The 8,578-nt window shown below is 57.0% G+C and overlaps 3 non-coding genes across 3 annotated transcripts; all 3 read right to left on the minus strand.

Moving 5' to 3' along the window:
- Nucleotides 1-275: 275 nt before the first annotated feature.
- Nucleotides 276-394, minus strand: LOC149429947 (5S ribosomal RNA). The gene has a single exon (XR_016310068.1). It is a non-coding gene; the product is annotated as a 5S ribosomal RNA (ribosomal RNA).
- A 2,752-nt stretch (nt 395-3,146) lies between these two features.
- LOC149429948 (5S ribosomal RNA) lies at nt 3,147-3,265 on the minus strand. The gene has a single exon (XR_016310069.1). It is a non-coding gene; the product is annotated as a 5S ribosomal RNA (ribosomal RNA).
- Nucleotides 3,266-6,017: 2,752 nt separating this feature from the next.
- LOC149429949 (5S ribosomal RNA) lies at nt 6,018-6,136 on the minus strand. Its single transcript, XR_016310061.1, has one exon. It is a non-coding gene; the product is annotated as a 5S ribosomal RNA (ribosomal RNA).
- Between the last annotated feature and the right edge of the window lie 2,442 nt (nt 6,137-8,578).

Below are 8,578 nucleotides of genomic sequence, written 5' to 3' on the forward strand. Positions count from 1 at the left end.
TGGTGAACCTGCAAATGAGCGCCTGATTTGTTAGCCATGCATTTCTTGTGAGTTTTTTTCTTGCTCTTCTGTCTGTGAGTGTTCCAATGCAGCTAGCATTGTATTTTGAGAGGGCTGATTTGTTTGTGAGTGGGCCGAGCTGGCAAATGAGCAGGGGATGAAAAGGTTGTTTCCTTGAGTGCAGGTGTGCAGCAGGAGGGCTTGGAGAGCGGGGAGGTAAAAGTGAATGTGAAAGAGCCATGGAGGAGAGTGACCCCTGCTGGAGGAAAAGCAAAAGCCTACAGCACCTGGTATTCCCAGGCGGTCTCCCATCCAAGTACTAACCAGGCCCGACCCTGCTTAGCTTCCGAGATCAGACGAGATCGGGCGCGTTCAGGGTGGTGTGGCCGTAGGCAGTACTCAGGCTCTCCTTCAAGCCTCTTCTACTTGTCACGGGCAGCCTGGCCTCCGCCTTTCCTCGGCTCTACTACCCAGGACAAGCCGCCTGCTGCTGCTGCTGCTGTTTCCTTCTCACCCTCCGGCACAACTGACACACCGCCCCGTCTCTCCTCTCTCGCTCACTCTCCTCAAACCCCTGCCTCCCCCCCGCTGCTTTGCTCCCTCTTTAACCTCTTCCTGACCGCACCTCCTCAGGCACAAGCACACCACGCCAGCCTGGCCTCAACCGCTCCTCCTTCTCCTTCCCGCCTTCCCCTGGCCTGACTTCAAGCCTTTGGCTCGCAGGGCTGAGCACCACACCAGCCGCGGGGAGCAAGCTTTGGACACAGCAGCCGCAAAGCGCACCGCAAAGCAAGGGGCCTACGCTCGCTTGCCAGCCAGACCTCTCGGGGCGCCGGACAGCGCTCCCGCCTCCCTGCCCCTGACCCAAACCAAGGCTAGGGACCCTGCTGGCACCGGGGCCTACAAACGCCAGTTCCTTGCGCTCCGGCCCTCGCTCTTTTTCACCGCCCCAGTGGCCGGCTCCCCCTTGCGCACACCACAGGGCCCTGACGCACAGGCCCCTGCCTCCAGCAGCGGGCCCGGCGCTCTAACCGCCTCAGGGCGCAGGTATCGTGGCCTTCGGCGGCTCTGTTGCTTCTGGCTGGCTTGGGGGGCCGGCGCGCGTGCCTTCCCCGCTGCTGTCCCCCGGCCTGGGGAGCGCAGCGGAATGTGTCGGCGCAAGGCGACTGGAGAGCAGGCGTGAGAGCGCCAAAGCGGCTGAGGAGAGCGCTGGCAAAGGGCTGGGCCGCGGAGCCTAAGCGGGATGCAGGACGGGGCTAGCTGGCTGGGGCTGGCGTCTGAGCGTTGCTCCGCTGCCGGAGGGGGCTGGATGCGTGGCCAGCTCCTGAGGGACACAGAGAAGAAAGCCAGCGTGTTTTGAAAAGAGCGGCCCGCAAAAGGGAAGCGGGCTCAGAAAAGCCTAGGCTGTCCTGGGGACTTTGGGGGAGCTACAGTGAAGGAAAGGAGTATTTCACCCCCTGCTGATTTTGAATCTTTGCCCGCTCACAAACAAATGATCGATCGGTCTAAAAATCCAATGCTAGGTGTATTGACTGAGAGACAGACTAGCAAGAAAACATTCAAAAGAACTGCATGTCTAACCAATGATGCGCTCATTCGCATGTTCCTGAGGGAAATAGGTATTCCATCCCCTATCATTCAGCGGCATTTCTGGCTCCCAGGTGTCTTTCACACAGGTAACAAGCTGAGATTAGAAGCAGCCTCTTAAAGGGAGAGATGCTAATCTCATTTTCTGACCTGTATAAAAGACACCTGTCCACAGGAGCAATCAAACCATCAGATTCCAAACCCTCCACCACGGCAAAGACCAAAGAGCTGTCCAGGGATGTCAGGAACAGGATCGAAGACCTACACAAGGCTGGACTGGGCTACCAAACTATGGCCAAGCAGCTTGGTGAGAAGGTGACAACAGTCAGTGCAATCATTCGCAAATGGAAGAAACACAAAGCAACTGTCAGTCTACCTAGGACCGGTGCCCCGTGCAAGATCTCCCCTCGTGGAGTGTCAATGATCATGACAACAGTGAGGCATCATCCCAGAACTACGAGTGAGGATCTTGTCAATCATCTCCGGCCAGCTGGGACCGCAGTCACCAAGAGAACAATGGGTAACACACTACGCCGACGAGGATTGAAATCCCGCAGTGCCCGCAAGGTCCCTCTGCTCAAGAGAGCACATGTCCAGGCCCGTCTGAAGTTTGCCACTGAACATCTGAATGAGGCAGAGCAGGACTGGTTGAAAGTGTCGTGGTCAGATGAGACGACCAACATGGAGCTCTTTGGCATCAACTCAACTCGCCGTGTTTGGAGGCGGAGGACGACGAATGCTGCCTATGACCCCAAGAACACCATCCCAACTGTCAAACATGGTGGTGGAAATATGCTGCTTTGGGGGTGTTTTTCTGCTAAGGGGACAGGACAACTGCACCGCATCAAGGGGACCATGGACGGGGCAATGGAGCGGCAAATCTTGGGCAAGAACCTTCTCCCCTCAGCCAGGGCATTGAAAATGAATGGCGGGTGGCTGTTCCAGCATGACAAGGAGCCAAAACACGCGGCCAAGGCAACAAAGCAGCGGCTGGAGAAGAAGCACGTTAAGCTCCTGGAGTGGCCTAGCCAGTCTCCAGACCTTCATCCGGCTGACAATATCTCTGTGGAGGGAGCTGAAAGTTGGAGTTGCCAAACGTCAGCCGCCAAACCTTCATGATTTGGAGAGGATCTGCCAAGAGGAGTGGGCCAAAATCCCTCCTGAGATGTGTGCAAAGCTGGTGGCCAACTCCAGGTAACGCCTGACCTCTGGGATTGCCAAGAAGGGATTTGCCAGCAAGCACTAAGCCCTGTTTTGTGAAGGGGATGAGATACCTGTGTTCCCTGGTGAACCTGCAAATGAGCGCCTGATTTGTTAGCCATGCATTTCTTGTGAGTTTTTTTCTTGCTCTTCTGTCTGTGAGTGTTCCAATGCAGCTAGCATTGTATTTTGAGAGGGCTGATTTGTTTGTGAGTGGGCCGAGCTGGCAAATGAGCAGGGGATGAAAAGGTTGTTTCCTTGAGTGCAGGTGTGCAGCAGGAGGGCTTGGAGAGCGGGGAGGTAAAAGTGAATGTGAAAGAGCCATGGAGGAGAGTGACCCCTGCTGGAGGAAAAGCAAAAGCCTACAGCACCTGGTATTCCCAGGCGGTCTCCCATCCAAGTACTAACCAGGCCCGACCCTGCTTAGCTTCCGAGATCAGACGAGATCGGGCGCGTTCAGGGTGGTGTGGCCGTAGGCAGTACTCAGGCTCTCCTTCAAGCCTCTTCTACTTGTCACGGGCAGCCTGGCCTCCGCCTTTCCTCGGCTCTACTACCCAGGACAAGCCGCCTGCTGCTGCTGCTGCTGTTTCCTTCTCACCCACCGGCACAACTGACACACCGCCCCGTCTCTCCTCTCTCGCTCACTCTCCTCAAACCCCTGCCTCCCCCCCGCTGCTTTGCTCCCTCTTTAACCTCTTCCTGACCGCACCTCCTCAGGCACAAGCACACCACGCCAGCCTGGCCTCAACCGCTCCTCCTTCTCCTTCCCGCCTTACCCTGGCCTGACTTCAAGCCTTTGGCTCGCAGGGCTGAGCACCACACCAGCCGTGGGGAGCAAGCTTTGGACACAGCAGCCGCAAAGCGCACCGCAAAGCAAGGGGCCTACGCTCGCTTGCCAGCCAGACCTCTCGGGGCGCCGGACAGCGCTCCCGCCTCCCTGCCCCTGACCCAAACCAAGGCTAGGGACCCTGCTGGCACCGGGGCCTACAAACGCCAGTTCCTTGCGCTCCGGCCCTCGCTCTTTTTCACCGCCCCAGTGGCCGGCTCCCCCTTGCGCACACCACAGGGCCCTGACGCACAGGCCCCTGCCTCCAGCAGCGGGCCCGGCGCTCTAACCGCCTCAGGGCGCAGGTATCGTGGCCTTCGGCGGCTCTGTTGCTTCTGGCTGGCTTGGGGGGCCGGCGCGCGTGCCTTCCCCGCTGCTGTCCCCCGGCCTGGGGAGCGCAGCGGAATGTGTCGGCGCAAGGCGACTGGAGAGCAGGCGTGAGAGCGCCAAAGCGGCTGAGGAGAGCGCTGGCAAAGGGCTGGGCCGCGGAGCCTAAGCGGGATGCAGGACGGGGCTAGCTGGCTGGGGCTGGCGTCTGAGCGTTGCTCCGCTGCCGGAGGGGGCTGGATGCGTGGCCAGCTCCTGAGGGACACAGAGAAGAAAGCCAGCGTGTTTTGAAAAGAGCGGCCCGCAAAAGGGAAGCGGGCTCAGAAAAGCCTAGGCTGGCCTGGGGACTTTGGGGGAGCTACAGTGAAGGAAAGGAGTATTTCACCCCCTGCTGATTTTGAATCTTTGCCCGCTCACAAACAAATGATCGATCGGTCTAAAAATCCAATGCTAGGTGTATTGACTGAGAGACAGACTAGCAAGAAAACATTCAAAAGAACTGCATGTCTAACCAATGATGCGCTCATTCGCATGTTCCTGAGGGAAATAGGTATTCCATCCCCTATCATTCAGCGGCATTTCTGGCTCCCAGGTGTCTTTCACACAGGTAACAAGCTGAGATTAGAAGCAGCCTCTTAAAGGGAGAGATGCTAATCTCATTTTCTGACCTGTATAAAAGACACCTGTCCACAGGAGCAATCAAACCATCAGATTCCAAACCCTCCACCACGGCAAAGACCAAAGAGCTGTCCAGGGATGTCAGGAACAGGATCGAAGACCTACACAAGGCTGGACTGGGCTACCAAACTATGGCCAAGCAGCTTGGTGAGAAGGTGACAACAGTCGGTGCAATCATTCGCAAATGGAAGAAACACAAAGCAACTGTCAGTCTCCCTAGGACCGGTGCCCCGTGCAAGATCTCCCCTCGTGGAGTGTCAATGATCATGACAACAGTGAGGCATCATCCCAGAACTACGAGTGAGGATCTTGTCAATCATCTCCGGCCAGCTGGGACCGCAGTCACCAAGAGAACAATGGGTAACACACTACGCCGACGAGGATTGAAATCCCGCAGTGCCCGCAAGGTCCCTCTGCTCAAGAGAGCACATGTCCAGGCCCGTCTGAAGTTTGCCACTGAACATCTGAATGAGGCAGAGCAGGACTGGTTGAAAGTGTCGTGGTCAGATGAGACGACCAACATGGAGCTCTTTGGCATCAACTCAACTCGCCGTGTTTGGAGGCGGAGGACGACGAATGCTGCCTATGACCCCAAGAACACCATCCCAACTGTCAAACATGGTGGTGGAAATATGCTGCTTTGGGGGTGTTTTTCTGCTAAGGGGACAGGACAACTGCACCGCATCAAGGGGACCATGGACGGGGCAATGGAGCGGCAAATCTTGGGCAAGAACCTTCTCCCCTCAGCCAGGGCATTGAAAATGAATGGCGGGTGGCTGTTCCAGCATGACAAGGAGCCAAAACACGCGGCCAAGGCAACAAAGCAGCGGCTGGAGAAGAAGCACGTTAAGCTCCTGGAGTGGCCTAGCCAGTCTCCAGACCTTCATCCGGCTGACAATATCTCTGTGGAGGGAGCTGAAAGTTGGAGTTGCCAAACGTCAGCCGCCAAACCTTCATGATTTGGAGAGGATCTGCCAAGAGGAGTGGGCCAAAATCCCTCCTGAGATGTGTGCAAAGCTGGTGGCCAACTCCAGGTAACGCCTGACCTCTGGGATTGCCAAGAAGGGATTTGCCAGCAAGCACTAAGCCCTGTTTTGTGAAGGGGATGAGATACCTGTGTTCCCTGGTGAACCTGCAAATGAGCGCCTGATTTGTTAGCCATGCATTTCTTGTGAGTTTTTTTCTTGCTCTTCTGTCTGTGAGTGTTCCAATGCAGCTAGCATTGTATTTTGAGAGGGCTGATTTGTTTGTGAGTGGGCCGAGCTGGCAAATGAGCAGGGGATGAAAAGGTTGTTTCCTTGAGTGCAGGTGTGCAGCAGGAGGGCTTGGAGAGCGGGGAGGTAAAAGTGAATGTGAAAGAGCCATGGAGGAGAGTGACCCCTGCTGGAGGAAAAGCAAAAGCCTACAGCACCTGGTATTCCCAGGCGGTCTCCCATCCAAGTACTAACCAGGCCCAACCCTGCTTAGCTTCCGAGATCAGACGAGATCGGGCGCGTTCAGGGTGGTGTGGCCGTAGGCAGTACTCAGGCTCTCCTTCAAGCCTCTTCTACTTGTCACGGGCAGCCTGGCCTCCGCCTTTCCTCGGCTCTACTACCCAGGACAAGCCGCCTGCTGCTGCTGCTGCTGTTTCCTTCTCACCCACCGGCACAACTGACACACCGCCCCGTCTCTCCTCTCTCGCTCACTCTCCTCAAACCCCTGCCTCCCCCCCGCTGCTTTGCTCCCTCTTTAACCTCTTCCTGACCGCACCTCCTCAGGCACAAGCACACCACGCCAGCCTGGCCTCAACCGCTCCTCCTTCTCCTTCCCGCCTTCCCCTGGCCTGACTTCAAGCCTTTGGCTCGCAGGGCTGAGCACCACACCAGCCGCGGGGAGCAAGCTTTGGACACAGCAGCCGCAAAGCGCACCGCAAAGCAAGGGGCCTACGCTCGCTTGCCAGCCAGACCTCTCGGGGCGCCGGACAGCGCTCCCGCCTCCCTGCCCCTGACCCAAACCAAGGCTAGGGACCCTGCTGGCACCGGGGCCTACAAACGCCAGTTCCTTGCGCTCCGGCCCTCGCTCTTTTTCACCGCCCCAGTGGCCGGCTCCCCCTTGCGCACACCACAGGGCCCTGACGCACAGGCCCCTGCCTCCAGCAGCGGGCCCGGCGCTCTAACCGCCTCAGGGCGCAGGTATCGTGGCCTTCGGCGGCTCTGTTGCTTCTGGCTGGCTTGGGGGGCCGGCGCGCGTGCCTTCCCCGCTGCTGTCCCCCGGCCTGGGGAGCGCAGCGGAATGTGTCGGCGCAAGGCGACTGGAGAGCAGGCGTGAGAGCGCCAAAGCGGCTGAGGAGAGCGCTGGCAAAGGGCTGGGCCGCGGAGCCTAAGCGGGATGCAGGACGGGGCTAGCTGGCTGGGGCTGGCGTCTGAGCGTTGCTCCGCTGCCGGAGGGGGCTGGATGCGTGGCCAGCTCCTGAGGGACACAGAGAAGAAAGCCAGCGTGTTTTGAAAAGAGCGGCCCGCAAAAGGGAAGCGGGCTCAGAAAAGCCTAGGCTGTCCTGGGGACTTTGGGGGAGCTACAGTGAAGGAAAGGAGTATTTCACCCCCTGCTGATTTTGAATCTTTGCCCGCTCACAAACAAATGATCGATCGGTCTAAAAATCCAATGCTAGGTGTATTGACTGAGAGACAGACTAGCAAGAAAACATTCAAAAGAACTGCATGTCTAACCAATGATGCGCTCATTCGCATGTTCCTGAGGGAAATAGGTATTCCATCCCCTATCATTCAGCGGCATTTCTGGCTCCCAGGTGTCTTTCACACAGGTAACAAGCTGAGATTAGAAGCAGCCTCTTAAAGGGAGAGATGCTAATCTCATTTTCTGACCTGTATAAAAGACACCTGTCCACAGGAGCAATCAAACCATCAGATTCCAAACCCTCCACCACGGCAAAGACCAAAGAGCTGTCCAGGGATGTCAGGAACAGGATCGAAGACCTACACAAGGCTGGACTGGGCTACCAAACTATGGCCAAGCAGCTTGGTGAGAAGGTGACAACAGTCGGTGCAATCATTCGCAAATGGAAGAAACACAAAGCAACTGTCAGTCTCCCTAGGACCGGTGCCCCGTGCAAGATCTCCCCTCGTGGAGTGTCAATGATCATGACAACAGTGAGGCATCATCCCAGAACTACGAGTGAGGATCTTGTCAATCATCTCCGGCCAGCTGGGACCGCAGTCACCAAGAGAACAATGGGTAACACACTACGCCGACGAGGATTGAAATCCCGCAGTGCCCGCAAGGTCCCTCTGCTCAAGAGAGCACATGTCCAGGCCCGTCTGAAGTTTGCCACTGAACATCTGAATGAGGCAGAGCAGGACTGGTTGAAAGTGTCGTGGTCAGATGAGACGACCAACATGGAGCTCTTTGGCATCAACTCAACTCGCCGTGTTTGGAGGCGGAGGACGACGAATGCTGCCTATGACCCCAAGAACACCATCCCAACTGTCAAACATGGTGGTGGAAATATGCTGCTTTGGGGGTGTTTTTCTGCTAAGGGGACAGGACAACTGCACCGCATCAAGGGGACCATGGACGGGGCAATGGAGCGGCAAATCTTGGGCAAGAACCTTCTCCCCTCAGCCAGGGCATTGAAAATGAATGGCGGGTGGCTGTTCCAGCATGACAAGGAGCCAAAACACGCGGCCAAGGCAACAAAGCAGCGGCTGGAGAAGAAGCACGTTAAGCTCCTGGAGTGGCCTAGCCAGTCTCCAGACCTTCATCCGGCTGACAATATCTCTGTGGAGGGAGCTGAAAGTTGGAGTTGCCAAACGTCAGCCGCCAAACCTTCATGATTTGGAGAGGATCTGCCAAGAGGAGTGGGCCAAAATCCCTCCTGAGATGTGTGCAAAGCTGGTGGCCAACTCCAGGTAACGCCTGACCTCTGGGATTGCCAAGAAGGGATTTGCCAGCAAGCACTAAGCC

This window comes from Staurois parvus, unplaced genomic scaffold (assembly GCF_062004578.1).
Source record: "Staurois parvus isolate SC_StPar_1 unplaced genomic scaffold, SC_StPar_1.0 ptg002684l, whole genome shotgun sequence".
NCBI classification, from domain to species: Eukaryota; Metazoa; Chordata; class Amphibia; order Anura; family Ranidae; genus Staurois; species Staurois parvus.